General features: G+C 35.9%; 1 protein-coding gene across 3 annotated transcripts in view; it reads left to right on the plus strand.

Moving 5' to 3' along the window:
• The window catches only part of wnd (Mitogen-activated protein kinase kinase kinase 13 wallenda), a 328,345-nt gene that overhangs the window by 220,567 nt on the left and 86,851 nt on the right, over positions 1-20,927 (plus strand). The gene's annotated exons all lie outside the window — the stretch shown is intronic.

Here is a 20,927-nt window from a genome sequence, read left to right on the forward strand (position 1 = left end):
TAAAAAGAATAATGTAAACAAACTTGTATGTTATACGAAACTGAAAACAATTAAATATCAATTAATTTCGAAGCTCTAGTAGTTAAAATACCACTAAAATAACACACTATTAAGTAGGAAGTTGCGTCAATTATTATATCAATTCTCCTGACAGTGATGGACATGCTACTTACAAACATAGTAAAACGATATAACTTGAGTTGATTTTGAGTTTAACGTCCCTTTCAACAGCGAGGCTATATGATATGAGACCTACTGATTAACGTGGAATCCGAACCACATGACTCCCACCAGGAAGCGAACCCGGGTCTTCCACGCCAAAGACACGTACACTAACCGTTTAGTGACATAGGAGCTCAGTAAAACGATTGAGTTGTTCAGGAAAGAAATTATTTAAGTGTCAGGTATTCATTGTTATTTAATATTTTGTGGTAATATACCTTAAGTTACGTTTGCCTGGGAAAGATTGATAGTAACCATACCACAAAGGTTGAGAAATGCTTTGATGGAATACTACAAATTAACATGAACTATTATGAGTGTATTCCTATTTCCTGCAAATGGGTGTCATTTAAATTTTGATGTTAGGTATGTTCTGTTTTGAACCTACATAAGTTTTCAAGTAAGTGGTGGTACAGTCCCCATGTTGAAAAATATTCAACATAGCTGGTATCCTGGATTGAACTAGAACTTTTATCACTGGAAAGCAAGCACACTAAAACAAGCGGTACAATGATTCTTCTATTTATACTTAGTATGTGAGCATTAATAGAGAAATAGGATTATTAGGTCTATTAAATTTAAATATGTATACATTCTGAGGTTTGAAATATGTCTAATACTCAAAGAAAGAAACATTAGGCTATGTATTGTGGTTTATCACATTTTCTTTTTCACGAGTAAAGTCACGTGGAAAAAACTAGTGACTTTTTGAACCCATTTTGCTACAAGTTCTTGTAAGATTGAGAAGGTACTTAAAATAACAAGCAGCAGGTGGTCGAAATAGCAAAAAACTTTTATCGAATTTTGATACTCAAACGCAAATTTTTGCTCAGTTTTATCAGGCAGATATCGAGATAGTATCTTGTTGAAGGTCAGGATTACTACTTTTTATCTTAAATATACCTAGTAGGTTCCTCTAGCCTCTATACTGGTGATGATTTCTTCCAAAAGTATTGTATGGGTAGCGTGGGACAAAACAAACTATCAGAAAGCTGCACTTGGACATTATTTGGTGAAGTGTTCTTTACAAGAGTGAAATGTAATTTATCTTTGCTACTGGGGACATTTTTATTCATATTCGACTGAGAGAACCAAGTGCCCGAAAGTATATCTGGAAGTAACATTGCTGTTGGTTGCCCTAACCTTCCTTCTACCCCTTCTCTTGCTTTCTCTCTCTTTTATAAATAGCGTGACATTTTCAGTTTGCCGAGAATTGGTCACACCCTATTAAAAGTCATGTTATACTTCTCTTTTTAATAGCAGAACATGAGCAATTCTAAAGGTGTGACTTCATCTTTATAACCATCTCGACCTCTGTGTCTGTATGTGTGGGGGGGACTAATATGCAAATACTAAATTTAATGTTAAATTCGTAGTCGAAAGACATCATGGTCGATTGGATTGGGTTTTAATTTAGCGACCTCTTAAACAGCGAGGCTATATGAGAAGTGGGATCCAAACTGCATGAGCTCCTGCCGAGAATCGAACAGGATGTCCCGCGCAAGAGAAGCGTACGCTGACCATATAGCCACGGAGGAGCTATCATCATTTGCGAATTCTGATTAGGAAGTATTGGATTTAAATAGCTTTTTCTCTATGTACTGAAAATTAATTATGAATTTTAATTAGGAAATAATATCTCGTTTTGTGCAATAGAAAATATTAATTTAGCCGAAATCATGTATTGTATAGAAAGACTGAAACTAGATTGGAATGATGATTTCTGGTGAGTCTGCCAGCAAACCTCAGCAACGATCCGTGAGGACAACACAAGAACAGGATTCTCTTCTGAAAACAATAAAACCAGAACGGGGAGAAGGCCTGGAAAGGGCAAGAGACCACCTGCTGCTTGAAAACTCTTTCATCTGAGCCGTTTTTACGCGCCGTATTTACGGTCGAAGTTAAAAGCAGACAGACTTTTCCAGCGTATAAAAATTCGTTACGTAAACTTACGCCAGGTCCCATACACTAACGTATTGACAGCTGCTAACAAGATTAGCGTATGAAATTTTATGGTTACGACCGAAAAATACATCAATGTATGGTCGACTTAAATGTGCAATTCGCATTTCCTGAGCAGCTGTCAGTCTCTTAACTCGCCCCAACTGAGACAATATTCTCTGTAATTATCTTTTAATTCTAATTGTACTGAATGAGACATGACAGAGACACGGACACAGAAAGATCGAGGGCAGTTAAAATCACAGAGAATCTCCACTGCGGATGAAACCTCGGACCCATACACCAAAAACCCACCCACCAGCCACTATACCAGCTTAATTTCCTTTAATTAGTTGCAACAGCGACACCCGACTGTGTAGTCATCTTTTTTGGTTGCAATTCAACTTAAGCATACACGTTAGTGACAAACAGAAATGAAATGGACAGTCCAAATCACAAAGTATCTCTTACCAGGAATCAAGGCCGGGACCCCTTATACAAAATGCTCACGTACTAGCGACTAGATTAACGCGAAAGCTCAAAGGGAGGGTTTATAGATATTGTAGATAAATGTGCAAAAAGGACTTTCAGAAGATTACAATATTAGTTTAGGACCATTTTAACTCTTATATACTCTGAGGATTACAATATTTGCTTTAGACCATTTTAACTCTTATATCCTTTGATGTCTGCCCCCATTCAAGATAAGTACATAGAATTCATTCATCTATACAAAAGCTTGCTCAAAAGAAGAAGGGAAACTTGGTGTTCATGACTGCATCACTTGCTCGCATCAGACATAGGTTATAAAGGCTGTAAAAAACGCATAGTACTCATGTTAATATCACCTTCCAGCACAAATACAAACTGATATTTGAGCAGGTATATAGTCTTAAAGTAGCTAGGTGGTGGTCGTAGGAAATGCTGTCATAATCATGTGTCTGTCAGAATCGCATGCTAGGGCTATGTTTGATGAACCAAGGGTAGGTTATCAAACGAGAGTAGAAGGTGTACAGTGACTAGAATACACCTGATTCATGTTATGAAAATGTGTTACCCTCTTCGAAGATGAAATCGCAAAAAGTTGTTCAAATATTTATAGAGATGACAATTGAGGATGAAAGCACCCATAGCGGAACAACAGATGTGTGAAATATGTAGCTTAATGCCCTATAGTAAAATTTTGGTATTCATCCTATATGCGAAATTCATACACACTCAATAGTCGTCATTGTGTTAAAGGGTAAAAGGCCAATATTATCGAAATATCAGCGTCCTCCATGTGCTAGTCAATGACGAAGATCCTGTAAGCGATGAACAGATGGAGAAAAATCGTAGGAAAAGAACATAAACGTGCGATCCAATAGTAGATTGGTTACTGTTCGTGCGTTCACATGGGCCCACACATGTTCCAATGAAGTTGGTAGTGATCGTCCTATCAATTATGGTTATCCGCACGTGTCTTTCTTACGACTTACAGCGAATAACTATATACATCATTACCCACGAGAATGGTCTATAAATAAATACGTAAAATAGTGGTAAAATTCAGAGCAATATTATAGTTTACCTTTAATAATTCAAGTAATAAATTACTTTCTGTATAAAGGAAATAAATATATCTAGAAAAATTATCTTTTTTTGCTTCAGAGATGAAAAGAGTTGAAAATTAAGTATATGTAAACAGTTACTGTAAGCAATAATGAAAGTGATGTTTAATTTTGTATAGGTGAAAATTCTTTGCATCTCCTTAACATGCACAACGATATGTTCAAAGAATATTTCTAACGTTAAATAAACCACCTGTAGACCTTGTAAACAAATTTTATATTTAACTCAATTGTCATGACAAGGTACAGCACTTTTTAGTAAAAACACTGTATAAAATGTAAAGTTTCAATACTATAATAGTATCTTCACCAGACTTAACACACTTATCTAGAATGTTGTTTCTACTCTTTCTACATCTCGTGGTGTAGCTCAAGGTTGTGGTTGCATTGAGATATCTAAAAGAACACCAAAAGCGATGCAACTAATGGGTCTAGGTCAAAACCCCCACAGCCAAAATCCCCACACTCAAGAAATGTCAAAACGCCCACACAAGCGGTCATAACCCCCACACAAATGGACAAATCTCCCAAATACACGAACGGTCATAACCCCCACAGCCAAAACCCCCACACTCAAGAAATGTCAAAACGCCCACAAAATCGGTCAAAACTCCCACACAAATGGACAAAACAGCCACACATAGCAACGGTCATAATCCCCACATAAACGGACAAAACCCCCACACAAATGATCAAAACTCCCACATGGAGAAATTGTCACAACTGCCACACAAATGGAAAAAAAAACACACAATCGGACAAATCCCCCACACTCTGAAATGATCGTGATTGAACGTCTTTGTTGCGGCTCTTTATGACGCCAACTTTAGTGTTTCTGTCATTAGAAAACAGTGCAAGAAGAATTGTTGCAACATCAGTTTAAGTGGAATAAAAAATGTTATTAAAAAGTACAAGGGCAAGACATACAACCAGGATCATTTCAGAGTGTGGGAGATTTGTCTGATTGTGTGGTGGTTTTGTCCATTTGTGTGGCAGTTGTGACAATTTCTGCATGTGGGAGTTTTGTCCATTTTTGTGGGGGTTTTGTCCATTTATGTGGGGATTGTGACCGTTGCTATGTGTGGCTGGTTTGTCCATTTGTGTGGGAGTTATGACCGTTGGAGGTTATGACCGATTACCAGTGTGGGGGTTTTGGCTGTGGGGGTTATGACCGTTCGTGTGTTTGGGAGATTTGTTTATTTGTGTGGGGGTTATGATCGATCGTGTGGGCGTTTTGACATTTCTTGAGTGTGGGGGTTTTGGCTGTGGGGGTTATTACCGTTCGTGTATTTGGGAGATTTGTCCATTTGTGTGGGAGTTATGACCGTTTGTGTGGGCGTTTTGACATTTCTTGAGTGTGGGTGTTTTGGCTGTGGGGGTTTTGACCGGTTCCCCAACTAATGTAATGTATAATGCATTGCCCTTCTTCCTAAGACGCCACTATTGATACATAATGGGTTGTAATAACTTTATCAAAAACGTGGTATGTATAAGCTTTAATGTATGACATTTTAACGAACATTTGTAAGACATTATAATATTTATATGCCATTAAATTGTATCATTGTGACTCTATATTACGTTTGCAATTGTAAAAAAGACACAGTACATTTTTTCTAAAAGAAAGTGACTGAATGAGAAATGGAAGAAGAAAACATGTTGATTTCGAAGTTATGACTACTTACTTTATAAATTTATAGTTTACAACTATTCTCAGGTTATCGAAATGAATAATGAAAAATATATAACTAGTTAGTAAATCAAAGAAATATGAGTCGAAATGTTAAGTTTTGTATGAATAAATTTATAAGTACAGAAAAGGGAACATGTCATACACATCGTTATTTTAGAGAACCTAACCTATTTATTGAAAACCATAAAGTAAAAATTGTATTTAAGAGAATAACACTTACACAAACAATAAGAGAATATATATACTTTATATATGCTGTATTATAAGTAGGCAATTTGTGATACTTTTATTGAAGTTATAGCATTTGTTCCAAATGATCAATCTATATATGCCCATGAATATATTATAATGAAAGAAATACAAGAGAATACGAAGATAAATATGTGAGTAATGTGTTGGCTTATCGTATATTATTTATTCTTAAAAAAAATCTAAATGTATGTCGAGGAAATATTATCTTGTAAAGGACAAACTGCGTTTCTTTACTAATATGACCGCAAAGGGGGTAACCGTGGCTAATATTGTGGAAAAACGGGTCTTTGGGGAGCCAGTTTATTTCTTTTCTTTGTTTATTTTGTTTATTCCGTTATGAGAGCTCCTCCGTGGCTAAGCGGTTAGCGTACGCGCCTTTTGCGTGGGAGACCCGGGAGCTCATGTGGTTCGGATTCCACGTTAATCAGTAGGTCCACGTCTCATATAGCCTCGCTGCTGAAAGGGACGCTAAACTAAAATCAACTCAACTCAATTTATTCAGTTATGAGTATTTCAAGTTTGAAGTTACCGACGAAGTGCCTGTGGTGCATCATCATATAAGTAGCTCACTATGAGAGGGATACACTTTACACAAAAGCTCTTCCAATTTTGAAATTTAAAAGTAGTAGAAGAAATAATAAAGAAAAAGGACTTGATCCATATAAATATTGTTACTTGACTATTTCAACAAAAACGAAGTTGCAACTGTGCTGACGACCTTTACGGGGATGGAGATTTCACAAGTTTGGTTGGACCTCGCATAGAATTTGTGTGAAAGACCATGAAATCTACGAGCAGCTCTGTCTATGGCTGACCTAATTCATTAAGCGGATGTCTGCTTCTTTTTTAAATTTTCGAAATAAACCAATATATGTATTCCTTATTATAAGTAGAAAAATGCAGTCGGTAAAAGTTAATAGTAAAAAGTCTTCAACAAGAAGCTATAATCTTTAACAGAAAATGGATAAGGAAAGTAAGAAGAAACGCAATTATTTTAGCAATAATAACATCATTAATAAGTAGGCAGTAGTTAGTATAATCATGACTTGTTTGCAAACACGTATCTTGAGATCTTTTTTGAGTACTCTATTTAGAACGTTTAGAAAATATATATATATATATATATATATATATATATATATATATATATATATATATATATATATATATATATATATATATATATATATATATATATTATATATAATTTATTAAGTCAGGTTTGCGGGGTTCTTAGATTGTAGGAACTTTGCCCATATTACAAGTAACTTTTGTCCTCTTGACCTGATTTACAGTCGTGAATTTTAAAATCGAAAGTTATAACAGAAAAAATTCTTTTACAACTATAAACTTTGGTATTTATTTTTTATACGATCTTGTACTTGGTGAGAAATTCTAGTTTGTAATTGTGAAAGTTTTGAATATTTGAAAGAATGTGAAGAAATATTTTCATAGCCTTGTAAAATATAAAGTAAAAATTTTAAGTAAACACTTTTGTAATTTTCTTTAAAAAGATTCTAAAGTGACGGCTTATATTTTGATGTCCCTATTCAAATTACCCGTTCCGAAAACAGGTTCGTATTCATTTTAACCAATTTGAAAATAGTTATTACCAAGACTTTTTAATTAACTTGATTGTTATTACCTACGATTACAACTAGCTATCATGTTCGAAAAAGTGTATGTGTCACCTTACGAAAAGACAAGGAAACTGCTAGTTCACTACTGCCAGGACAATGAATGAAAGCTATCACTGATTATTGGCAACGAAAGATACAGTTGTTAGTGCAGCATATATTTTTTTTATAAACTAAACTTGTATTCGAGCACCTCATTTTATTTGGTTCGATGTGATTTATCGATTTATACATATATAATGTGTTTGACAATGTTATTTTTAAAGGAAGAAAATCAATCAACAGTGTGGACTATATCTCATTAACTGAGTAATGTAGTCTTAGAATTGGTGTAATAAAGATCTTAATAACAGCGACGACGACTTCTCTATAATTTTGGGGATGCATTGAAATATGTGTATTTCCTTGTCACAAATTCGAATAAAGATATCTACATTCAGGAAGGCCAATCTCCAAGATCAGTGTGCATGGTTAATGACGATGTAATTCAATTTCACTTTTATATCAGTAAGTAGCTGTAACAGAGCATCAATGTTCATATCTACGAATACGATATTTTACTACATGTTCTAGAAAAGTTTACATGGGTTTTTACACGCATGTATAACGTTTTGTTTACCTCAATATTATCAATGGAAATATATATGTCTCGTCATTGGAAGACTGTTAGAACTACGCGTTTCATTCTTGGAAATATGTGTGTCAGTGTTAAGAGGAAATCAAGTAACAAAAGGTACAATCCGATTGTTAACAGTTAATATTTTTCACTTTAGAAATCTGTAATCAGGATCACAAAATTATCACAAAATCACTAAGCATACAAGTTACAAAACACCAGTTACTAATGTGTATTTACTAATAGATGCGAAGTGAACTCAATTATACTAATTTTCCTTTTATATGAACTAATCTTGGATCATATCCAATCCACTTTAAACGTATTAACTACATAAAGAGAAACTTACTCTGAAAATTATTTGTTGGCTATCGAATAATTACAACAAACATTAGTCTTTTCGGGTTCGATTCCTAGTAAGAGGGCATTAAAATTCAAACGCGTTACTTCACGTCTCATATAACCTATGTACAGCAATGGGATACTAAACTCCAACAACCAACATCAGTAAACATTCATTTTGAAACATAATTGCGAATTAATTAAAGTAAAACACATCAAAATTAAAATACCCTTTTCCGCTTTCTTTCATAAATAATTATTCTTCTTCTTTTTTTTAATATTGTAGGATGATGATTGAAGAATACATCTAAAATAAAATGATAGTTCGGTGACTTATCCTTTGGCAGATTTGTCCATTGGCAGATTTGGTAATTGGCGGATTTGGTAATTGGCGGATTTGGTAATTGGCGGATTTGTCAATTGGCAGATTTGTCCATTGGCAGATTTGTCCATTGGCAGATCTGTCCATTCTCACGATTGGCGCATTTGGTCATTTTCGCGATTGGCGCATTTGGTAATTGGCAGATTTGTCAATTGGCAGATTTGTCAATTGGCTGATTTGTCCATTTTCACAATTGGCGCATTTGGTCATTTTCGCGTTTGGCGCATTTGGTAATTGGCAGATTTGGTAATTGGCAGATTTGTCCTTTATCACAATTGGCGCACTTGGTCATTTTCGTGTTTGGCACATTTGGTAATTGGCAGATTTGGTAGTTGGCAGATTTGTCAATTGGCAGATTTGTCCATTGGCGGATTTGTCCATTGGCAGATTTGTCCATTTTCACGATTGGCGCATTTGGTAATTGGCAGATTTGTCCTAGGCCCGTTCTAAGATTAAGCATCTCAATGTATTCGACTGACACTAGAATCTTGGATGACGTAACATTACTGCAATATGTACACCATGCCTTTATTGACTTTTGTTTATGAACACTCCAACTTTCTAGCTATATCAACTCACTTTTTCCGATGCGATATTTGGAGGTACTAACAAGAAAAGCTGTTCTATACACTTACATGGAGGTACTCAAACACAAGCTCATAAGCTCCCAACTCGCGCCAAGTGAACTTTGTGGTGGACAGACAACGTGTGCGTGGGTTTCTTCGGGGCTCTCCTATTTCTTCCTACTTTCTTCATTCTATCACTTTACTCATTTCTTATCATCACCGACTCCTTTAGCCTACCCGGCATAACCGTGGAACGTAAAACTCAGAGATTTCATTTCATTTTCATACAAGCTCATAAGCTAAGACCTCAACTTGGAAGAACTGATGAATACATGTTGTATTTTGGTAAGAAAAGTAAGGTCGCAGGAAGAGCGAAACTAATTCCTTGAACGCAAAGTGGAATAAGTTTCGGCAAAGTGGAATAAGTTTCGGGTATTCATCGACTAAGTTGTGTATAACCAAAAGGTTTTGGCTGAAACCAGGCTCTGTGTTTGCGTTTCTTCCCACTTTCTCCTTCCACACCATTATTCGGTTGCATTTATCATCCGTTTTGTTACCCACAGACTATAAACCTGGAACTTTAAACGTTATTAAGTAGATTATCATTTTTTCTATAACACTTCAAGCGCCAAGGCCCAAAATTAAATGTTTTACTCCGGGACAAGCAGTGTTCACTTACCTAATAATATGTGAAATACACAGCGCGGTTAAAGTGTTAAATCAACTTTACGAACTTTCCTCGTATGTAGCTCCTAGTTTAAAGGAAAACAGGAGCAAAGAATGGGATATTCCTTGCAAGTTGCCCGAACCCATACTATTTGTAAAGCAGTAAGTTCCCAAATGTCAACGAAAAGGCTTGGCGCTAGTTTTCCCCTTCCCACATTCTCTATTCGTCAGCCACTCCACAGGCCGGAGGCAGATAATGATGGTTGTGTTATTGATTGAAAGTCAGTGCAAGCCAAGCGGAATGTTGTGACGTCGAAAGAATTCCGGGAGCGAGTGAGAGAGGCGTTCTTCTGCAGAGTGACGTGGGAGACGATCTATTGCTATGTTGTTATCTTAAAAAAGGTCTGAGCCAACGCTAGAGGGTCGCGCAGAGGAGGAGGACAAATCAATTTCATTTTCTTGGAAGTGGATGCTGAGAAATAAATAGTAGTCAAAACACAGAACAAAAACACATTTCCTAGGATCGGAAGCGCTTAGTGCGTTTTGGCCTTTTCAGACATTAAAAGTACATTGAAGCAAACAGCTTTCGGAAGTACTTCAAGGTCATGATGTGTCTGTCAGTGTCTATTTATTTGTGTCGAAATAAGACAAAGAATGATGCTTCTAGTCGTGGGCAAAAAATAACTGTTCTGATGCTAGGAACAGGAAAATGCATAATAAACGTCAAAGTGATCGATCTACATAGGTCTTCCTTGAGCGTCGTTGCGGCAACGTGACTGATTCCTTATTTTAAAGTAAAAAAATAAGTAGACAGTAGTGGCTCACAACCTTTTCAAGTTCAGGATTAACTTCAAGGATAGTGAACTTTGCATACACGATAAATTAACTTCTCCCTAGAACAACGTAATTGTTAAGATTGAGTAACTTGATGTCGTTGATAGTTTACGTACCACCAAGTGTGTCAAGAATTAGCGCATATTTATATGACGAGCCAATGGAGATCGTTACACAATTCAGAACTTCACAATTACTACGTGTCACCAAGTATCATTAGAGTAATGAGTTCGACATGGTTTAGGTACGTTGATTGCATGAACAATGGAATGGGTGTAGTGTTCAAGTTGGAAACTGAAAACACACAACTTTGGGTACACAAAGAAAGAACGTAGAAAGATATTATAAAATTCATTTCGGAAATGGGTAACATCATTCCTGACAGAACAGAATTGTTTCGGCATAGTGTAGGATCCAATAACAAATTTTCGTTTCAGCAGGGATAAGTCTTCGAGTGTTTTAAAGCCAAAGATTAGTTGGTTTAGAATTTAGCGTCCTTTTTCAGTGTCGAAACTACAATAATGTGAGTCTACAGTTTATCATAGAATCGAATAACCGCTGCTTCACCAAGGATCTAAAAAATACGTATTCTTGTAATGTAGCGCAAACTTACATGATGTTCTGCGTTATAATGGGCAGTCTTATGTGAAAATTTATTGCCAAATAAAAATACACTTAAATCGTGATCTAAAAAATTGATTCTTGTGATGCAAAAACGGAGCAAACAAACTGTTTTGTTTTACTCTTTTTATTTCTAATTAAACATCACTGAACAATAAAATCAGTTTTTCTTCTGAGCGAGATATAACGACACTGAAACATGAAAGTAGGTTGACATTTTGTGATGCTCTTCGTTATCTATTATTGTTTGTAGTTCTAATCTTTTCAGCTTTGGCCAACTACGAGATAAAGATGCTTTTGGAATGCAATCTGAATAGATGTGCGTAGTGTCTCAGTTACAACTTGGAAAGATTGTTCAGATGTTACTATTGTAAAGGCACGTGTATTTCTTAAACATAATTCTCAAGGCATTAAAATGTTTAGACTTACTATGGAACTGATACATAAAAAAATGTCATATCTTTCAAGTGAAATGATGTTTAGTCCATTAAACTAAATTTAATTGCATTGTCAAATTATTGCGGATTCTCATTAATTGCGCTGACTTGAAAATTATTTTTGTTCAGAAATAGAAAATTATGGGGAATATATTAAGATCTATAGTTGTTTGATTTAACTAGATTTAGGTAAGACTTCAGAGCGTTTGAAAGGAGAATGTGCAGCTAGGCTTTTATAAATCAAGACCGTATAGACGTGAAAAAGAAAATTACTATTCTTCTTCGCCACAGTTTTACTAAAAAGTTACGTTATCCAAATACGAAAAGATCAGTGAATTTTCGGAAACGATATGAAACGTTGCTGGGCAACGTGCTTAATTATACTGTTCTAAAAAAATTAAAATAAAATAAAATGTCCTATTTCTGAAGAAAAAATGTTTATTCCTATGAACACTTGAGAGCTGAATTCAAATATATGTTTGGTTTTCTGCATCGGGGATAGTTCACTTATATAGTGAGAGATATACTAATTGAAATTCCAGAAAAAGCCTACAACATTTAAAGAGTAACAGAAGGTAATACTTGGCACAGCGTTCACATATTTATTCAGTTTTTAGTAGCCTAACTATTCTAAAAGAATATTTACAAGAAATAGACAAAATTTAAAGAGAATGTCTTCGTCCTTTCGTACTGAATGCCCTTCTTGTACTAAATATATATTCTAGCAATATCTGCTGACATTGTGGGCATCGACTTCCCTGATGAAATCTTTCCCCGTAACCGTCTGATATATTACTGCAACTTTCTGAAAAGAAGTCTAGGTTTGAATCCCTAAAATGTACTCTCAAGAACGTTACATCATAAACCTTTGTAAGCTTTGATCCCTTTATTCACAAAATCCTTGTATTTGGCATGTCCTTTTCTCCCAAGAAAGTTCTGTTGTACTTTATTGAACATACTCATGCCGGCTTTTCTTTATCTGCTAGATATGCTTCAAACCTTCAATCTTGTTGAAGATATCGAACTTCAGAACCCATAAATATACCATCTTTAAATTTAGTATCTGATAAACTAGGCGAATTGTCAGCAAGGTATGCAAACCCTCTCTGCCTGTTGAATCCATAGCCATTGTTTAAGTAGGCCCACTTACATGTGAAACATGCTATAAGTATATTTCTATGAAATACCAGATTTTTTGCTGCATATTTTCAAACTACTTTCCTGATACTTACAAACATAAAGAATTCAAACACTAAAAAAAAGAACTCATAGAAATACTACCAATGCATAGTCTAGGCTAATTCGGGCACGCAAAGAAAAAGTCTTACCTTGATAGTCTGAGATGTTATTGCATTTAACAGGTTTTAAAGTTCAGGACAAAATAAGAAAGCCGTATCTTGTTTTTTGTCAAAAAAAAAAAAAAAGGAAAAACCAAGAAAACAACTCTGACCCGAAATACAGGCCCCTAAAGATGGAGCCATTTCTCAGGTGCGAATATGGACAAAATATTAAAATGCTCCATATCTGGAACTGTTCAAGATATGTTGTTGCTTTTTCTTTTATTTGAAGAACAATAATCTACTGAGTAAAGTGATATCCTTCGTTTGGAAATATATGTCCAAGTTCTTGTGCTGCAGCCTTCTAAATATTTTTTTTTTTTGGAAAATATTTTTTTTCTTCAAAAATGCCAATCCTATTTAGTTTTTACTGTTGATCAGTACCATGCGGTAAGGTACTACATGTCCTGTAAAGGAAAACTTTCACTTTTGAGTTGAATAGGTTTTATAAATACTTGAAAGTTTTGTCATATGTCCCATGAAATCAAAATCTAGTCTTATTTGACATGACACTTTAATTCTGTATAAAGATGAGTGACACACACAGCTTTCAAACATTTCAAGGTTCCAAAACGCATCACCTCTATGCCCTTCGCTTAGAACTGAAATTAGCAATGATTCAATAAACTAAAGGGTCGAGATGTATTGAATTCAGAAGCTCCCAGCGTGCAAAGTTCTGGAACACAGCCTCTGTTGTCGAGCCGAGGACGTCCCTATCCAAATCTGGCCACCAAAGATAGCGACATTTAGTCCTTAATTGATGATGGCCTGCTTGCGCACCGAGTTTCGTTCAGATCCGGCCAGTAGTTATCAAGGAATAAAGTACCACATACAAGGCGAGCCGAGCCTGTCCCCAGCCAAGCCTGATCATCAAATGTAGCAAGCGATCTTTATTTCTTGCTTAGACGATGGGCTACATGCTTACCAAATTTAATTTAGATCCAGGCAGTAGTTACCGAGAAGTTGAGCTCGGCTCATTACATTTTGATAGCTCATATCTCACATTTCTTGTTTTGTTTACCACGTATTTTGTTGCAGATGAAATATGGTGTAAAATTTGTACTGTTGAAAAGGACAATGAAATGATTATTAGAACTTGCACTTTTCATTATAGGATTCTCACAATTTAACAACTGAATTGATGTTTGATATAAATTCCTGACAAGTTTACAACCTTCTTTTGGTTCATTTTCTTCTGAAGATGGAATTTCCTCTTTGAAGACTGTTCAGTTCTGGCTTTTTACAGTACTAACTGCAGCCTCTATAGCTGACAGATTCAGGAAATATAACTATTTTTCTGCGAATACAAAATCATCATCCACATCATGGAAGACTTGTTGTTCAGTTGGTGTTATTGTTGATATTCTGTCAAAGTATTTAGAACCCAAAAAGTCGTCACTGGAAACATCTCGACTTTGAAACATAATCCTGAATTGAGCACTTATATCCAACCTGAATGAAACATGTTTTTTGGTAGTATATAACTCTTTTATGGATATGCAAATGCTTCACTCTCCTGTGGCTCCAGTTAGACATTTCAAACTCACTTTTTTCTACAAAACACCCTACAACTCAATCAATCAGCAGGATCCTCCCAAAAGCTTACAGGTAATGTTGAACCACATATTTGCGAATGTTTTCTTTGTTTCCCGGTTGACAACAGTACTGTGAATTCATATGTCTTGTGTTTTATATTCTAGGCCAAACACACAATTATATGGATGGTCCCAGAATGTTTTAGGAGGTTCTGTTACATTCTGGAATAATATGGATGTTTCAGATTGTTCTAGAATGTTCTATGACATTCTGGAATTATGTAGATGCTCCTAGAAAACCTTTCATGATTTGGAAAGTTCTATGTAAAATAATAATAATAATAATAATAATAATAATAATAATAATAATAATAATAATAATAATAATAATAATAATAATAATATTTCACCAGTTTCAAATTTGTTTAATTTATAGCTCTTATTCCATCACAATGAGTACATTAGTCTGAGAGTGGAGTTTTTCATAAAATCATTACTAAAAATTCCAGAATGGATGTGGCATGTTCTCGTTTTCAGTCTTAGAGATACAACTTGTGTACAGTTCTAAGAATATTTGAAATAGACATATCTGGGACAATAAATACCTAGGTGAATAAATAAAAAAAATAAACTGGAATCAAGACATTAGCCATGGAAGTAATAATTAAAACATTAATATTTTTATAAAACCTGTTAAATTTAAAAGTGGGTGTTCTTTCATGGCATGTAGTACTGATCAACAGTAAAATAATAATAATAAATTGGATTGGGAATTTTTTAGTTATTTTTGATTAAAAAAACAGAAGGCTGATGCACGAGAACATGAACACATATTTCCAAACGGAGGATCATTGGAATCAGTAATTATTATCTTTCAAATAGAATTTTAAAAAATTTGAACCGTTCCATTGATAGAGCATTTTAATATTTTGCTGAAAACTGCGTCCGAGGCGCCGTTGTACGCGGCCTGTATTTCGGGCCAAGATCTTTGCTTTTTTGTTTTTGTACGTGTTTCTTACTTTTTCGTGTATTTTAACGTGCGTTTAATTCAATAACATCTGAGACTATCAACGTGAACCCCAACTTTAATTTATGTAGACTATCCTATAGTAAATGCAGAGAAAACTAAATACATGGAAGTGCGTCGGGATCGTAATACGGCAAATTGTGGAGGCGTTAAAATATTAAATAATGCTTTTGATAAAGTGGATACTTTCAAATATTTAGGATCAATATTAACAGACGAAAATCATATTCACGAAGAAATTAAATGTCGACTAAAAGCAGGGAATTCGTGTTACTACTCGGTTCAAAATTACTTGTCGTCGCGAATTCTGTCGAGGAATTTGAAGCTTAAAATATATAAAACGATAATCATGCCCGTTGTTCTGTATGGTTGCGAAACATGGTCGCTTACTCTGAGGGACGAATATAGACTGAAAGTATTTGAGAACAGGATCCTGAGAAGAATATTCGGACCCAAGAGGAACGAGAATGGGGAATGGCGGAAGCTTCATAACGAGGAACTACATAGTTTATACGGTTTACCCAACATTGTTAGGGTCGTCAAGTCTAGGAGGCTTAGGTGGGCAGGTCATGTAGCTAGAATGGAAGAAAGTAGAAACGCTTTCAAAGTCTTGACTGGTAGACCCATAGGAAAACGACCATTAGGAAGACCTAGGCGCAGATGGGAGGATAATATTAAGATGGATCTCGCAGAGATAGGAATACAAAGTAGAAACTGGATGCAATTAGCTAAGGATAGAAGTCAGTGGAGAGCTTTTGTGAACGCGGCACTGAACCTCCGGGTTCCATAGGCCATAGAGTTAGTTAGTTATATATATAATATAAAATATTGCACTGACTTTGTATCTCTAAGAATCATAATCAATTTACGTTTTTAGAAATCGATGCTTTCTCACTTTGACTTTGAGTGTAACATACTACGCTATCTGAACAGCAATACCAACATCTGAAAACGTTAGAAATGTAAATCTAATGTTGACAACTATACAAGTTCACTATACACGGTATTTCAAAATAACACCGACAACGTTTGGGAGGCGATTCCTGACACTAACATAATAAAAAGGTATATAGCAACCTGGGTGCACAAATGCTTCCTTTCGGAGTTATAGGCTGCCGAAAACATGAAAAAATAGAATTTAAAAGTCCTTAGCTCCAAAACTATAGGACCTACCGTAGTCGGGTCAGGACTTCACGTAGGAACTAGTATGTGCCCTATCCAAAAATCCATGTTTCAGGATCCTAAGGTACTCCCGCAACAATTTTTATAGAGGCAGTTTGGCTACTGGCATGTAATTTGAAGTACTCACCAACTGTCTATAAAAATTGTTTCGAAAATACCGCAGGATTCTGGAACATGGATATTTGGATAGGGCACATATTAGTTCCCAAGTGAAGTCTTGACCTGACTACGATAGGTCCCGTAGTTTTGGAGCTATGGACCTTATGTTCTCGTCAGCCTATAACTCCGAAAGGAAGCATTTGTGCACACAGGTTGGTCTATACTTTTTGTTTTATCTTGATGTCTGGAATCACCTTCCAGACGTTGTCAGTGTTGTTTTGAAACACCCTGTATTTGCTACAAATACGCATTATCCATATGTTCAAGTTACTGGAAATCTATTTCTGACAGCGAAATTCTGATTTCAAATTTAAATTTACAGTTGTAAATTCCGTGAGAATTACTCATTTTTAACCTAGAAATAGTATTTTTGTAAAGTGTCATTTTACAACGGGTTGTGGATGAGTGAAAAATTGAATAAATTCTTGGAAATTTCCATGTTCTTTGAAAGAAGTCGAAAATATTTTTTTCAGTTTATCGAGTGGTTTATTGTCCCATCGTTACGCTCTGAAGGCATTGATGGTTTTTAAAACAACAACAGAGAATCATTTCTGAAGAATTGGTACACACTTACTTTTTATTGTACCAGTTATTTTATCATAAAATGTTGCAAATGTTTATCGAAAAACATTCTGTGGATATAAAATCATTTATGTGATGTTTGACTGCAACTAGTTAGAGGATCTCCGTGGAAGTTGTACCTGTTGGTTTGAAATTCTTGCTGACACTATTTTCCCATCTGTATGTAATACGAAACAATTTTAAAACCCATGTTTACTAGAATGTGTCGTTTTAAATTCCATTTGGTGCAAGGAATGCTCTAAAATGTTTACCCACATTCACTTGACGTTACGTCTTTCTTACAAGTCTAGGATTAGCTGTTTGGTATAATATTCATGGAGACATCTGTAATTAAGTAAATTAAATGTTTGGTGTTCCATCCGCGTTCTACTTATTTATTTTAATTGACATTCATCAAAGGCAACTGACAGCCTTTATCATCAGGGTTGCTTTAATTTAGGAATTGTTGTTCAGTCATTGAGGCATACTTTTAATTTTTACATTTTATAATTTTTTATTTCAATATGTAATGATCAAACGTTATTACAATTTGTAATTTAATTCGAATTTATAATATATTGACAGTTTTCTTCATTTCCTTTCTCGTTACATTTTTATTCCAAATTTCACTTAATATCAAACCTTGGTCTCTAAGGTGCGGGGCCGCAGTGGCTCAGTGGTAGAGCGTTCACCTCTGGTGCATGGGATCCCTGGTTCGATCCCAGCTCGCGTCAAGTGAACTTTGTGGTGGGCATTTGCGTGGATTTTCTTGGGGTTCTCCCGTTTCCTTCCACTTTCTTCATTCCACCATTGCATTCATTTCTCATCACCGTCTTCTTTAGCCTAACCGGCATGACCATGTAACGTAAAACTCAGATTTCATTTTCTATTTAAGGTGCTATCACGTGATTTCATTTCTGTTGCTTCCCTTTAATAACTTTCAATATCTATGAAGTAATAAAAATGAAATTATGTTATAGCACATTGAATAGAGAGGCTCGTGGGAGGAAACGGGAGCACCCCTCGAAAACCCATGAACATAATGCCGTACACCACAAACTAAGTTGTTCGGGGATCGAACCAGGGATTCCATGCGCCAGAGGTGAGCACCACCGTGCCCCCGAACTTCATTGCAAAATGCCATACTTTGCCTATTGCGAGAGGTAATTTTAAGATTTCTTAGCATTTCCCATTTTTCATCTTTCGTTATACGTAAAATATGTCAAATTTGGATTATAGTATGAAGTTCCTCACGAAATACAGAACAGAAAAATAATGAAATGATTCCCAACGGTGAGAACTTATTTGGTTCAGATCTCATGTAAAGCTGTAATCCAAGTCTCATACGGTCTGTGTACTGAAAGGGACTTTAAAATACAGACAACACATTTAAAGTATCTTTGCAGTGTAGCACTGTCAGGGTTAGAATGGAGACCGAAGGCTCATAAGAAAAAACCTAAATACACAAACAAATAACCGTTAGAGTAGGAAAACAAAAGACCGAAGGGACTGTGATTAGAATGAGACTTAGATAGGGATGTTGCCTTTCATTATATAATATCTATTCAGAAAAAGGGCTGAAGAAAAGGCTACACACGGAAGATACTATTTTGGTAGCATGTAGAAGGACTAGGGATATATGATTTACAGGTATAACTCTTGTTGCAGAATTTACACATAAAATTATATGAGGAAAACCATTGAAAACTACAGAATGAAAAAAGAAAACATAAAAACAAAAACAACATTGATTGAAACAGATTTATTTATATCAACTTTAAAAGCAAGAGGAGAAAATGAAACAGAGGCTAGTTATTGGTACTTAAAGTATTACTGAATATACGAAGTGCCAGAGTAAAATAAAAGCAAGGATACGAATGGCGAAAACAAGCACGGTGGTTCAAAGGTAGGTCGTTCATCTCTGGCTCGAGAAATCCAAAGTTCGATCTTAGTTTATATTAATAACATCATATCAATGTTTTTTTTAGGTTTTCCCTTTCCCACATTCTCATTCTACACTTTTTATTAATCATTTGTCCCTTTTAGCCCAGAAAGCATAATCGTAGGACGTTAAGTTATGGATTTCATTCAGGCCCGTATCCTGGGGGTTTAGAGGGCGGGCCCCCTTAAATTTTCACGATAGGCTTGCAAATGAACTATAATATGGTGATGAACTATAATATGGTTGGATTGTCCCTACCACTACATTTTTGGGCTGGCTACCGGCCTGATTTCATTTCATTTTTGTTTACGAATATCGAAGAAAGTATTTGTAAGACTAGTTTCTGAACTTTATAACAGATGGCAGCACTGGCCTGCACTCGCAGTCACAGGGAGCAAGGATTTTCTTACGTCAGTGTGCTAAGACATTGTTCTATAAATATATGAAACTCTGCAACTTATGATACTCTCAGCACACACGTTACGCAGTCATAGGGAGCACTAGAATGGCAGTGTGGAATTGATTGAACAGACGATGATAGTGTAAAAGGCAAATTGTTGGTGCTCGGTTAGGTGGTGCCAACGTGACGAAAGTGGTTCTGTTGGGTGTGTCGCTAGGGACAATACCTAAGGTGATGACAGCCTACAAAACTGTCAGCAAAACCACATCGGCGAAGAAAATAGCGGTCGGAAAAACGCTCTCAATGACAGGTCCCTCCGAGCATTAAAGCAGATTATCACTCAAAAGTATTGTAGGAGTGCGGTACATGTGACGGAGGAACTCAAACAGCACCCTCAACAACCTGTATCGACAATCATGGTCCGTCATGAGTTATATGACGTAGGCATACGGGTTCCATGGGCGAAACCGCTGAAAAGGACCATAACGCTTTATCATGACGCCAATGACTCTGCAAACATGCAATATGGACCGCTGATGACGGGAAATATGTGATATGGTGCAACGACTCATCCATCGTTTACCTTATTTCGGACCACTGGCCGTGGTTATGTGTGGCAGACGCTCCAAGAGTCGTATGATACGCAATGTCTTCGTCCAATTGTGAAACATGGCGGCAGCTCTGTGATGCTGTGGGTCACTATATTCTGGTTTACAGTAACTCCTGTGCTAACATTTACCGGTCATGTTACTGGCCGTGATTCGCGGACCATGTGCATCCTATGGTCTATAAGTGGTTCCAGGGCAATGACACCGTATTCACATAGCTAAAGCTGTCACGGCGTGGTTTAAGGAACATCGAGATGAAGTTTTACTTCTTCCTTGTCGTGCTAAATCTCCGGACTTGAACATAACTGAATATCTGTGATTCGTTTCGGAGATACGAGTCCAGTGCAAAGTCCCACC

Source organism: Thermobia domestica, chromosome 17, assembly GCF_964235325.1.
Source record: "Thermobia domestica chromosome 17, izTheDome1.hap1.1, whole genome shotgun sequence".
Taxonomy (NCBI): Eukaryota; Metazoa; Arthropoda; class Insecta; order Zygentoma; family Lepismatidae; genus Thermobia; species Thermobia domestica.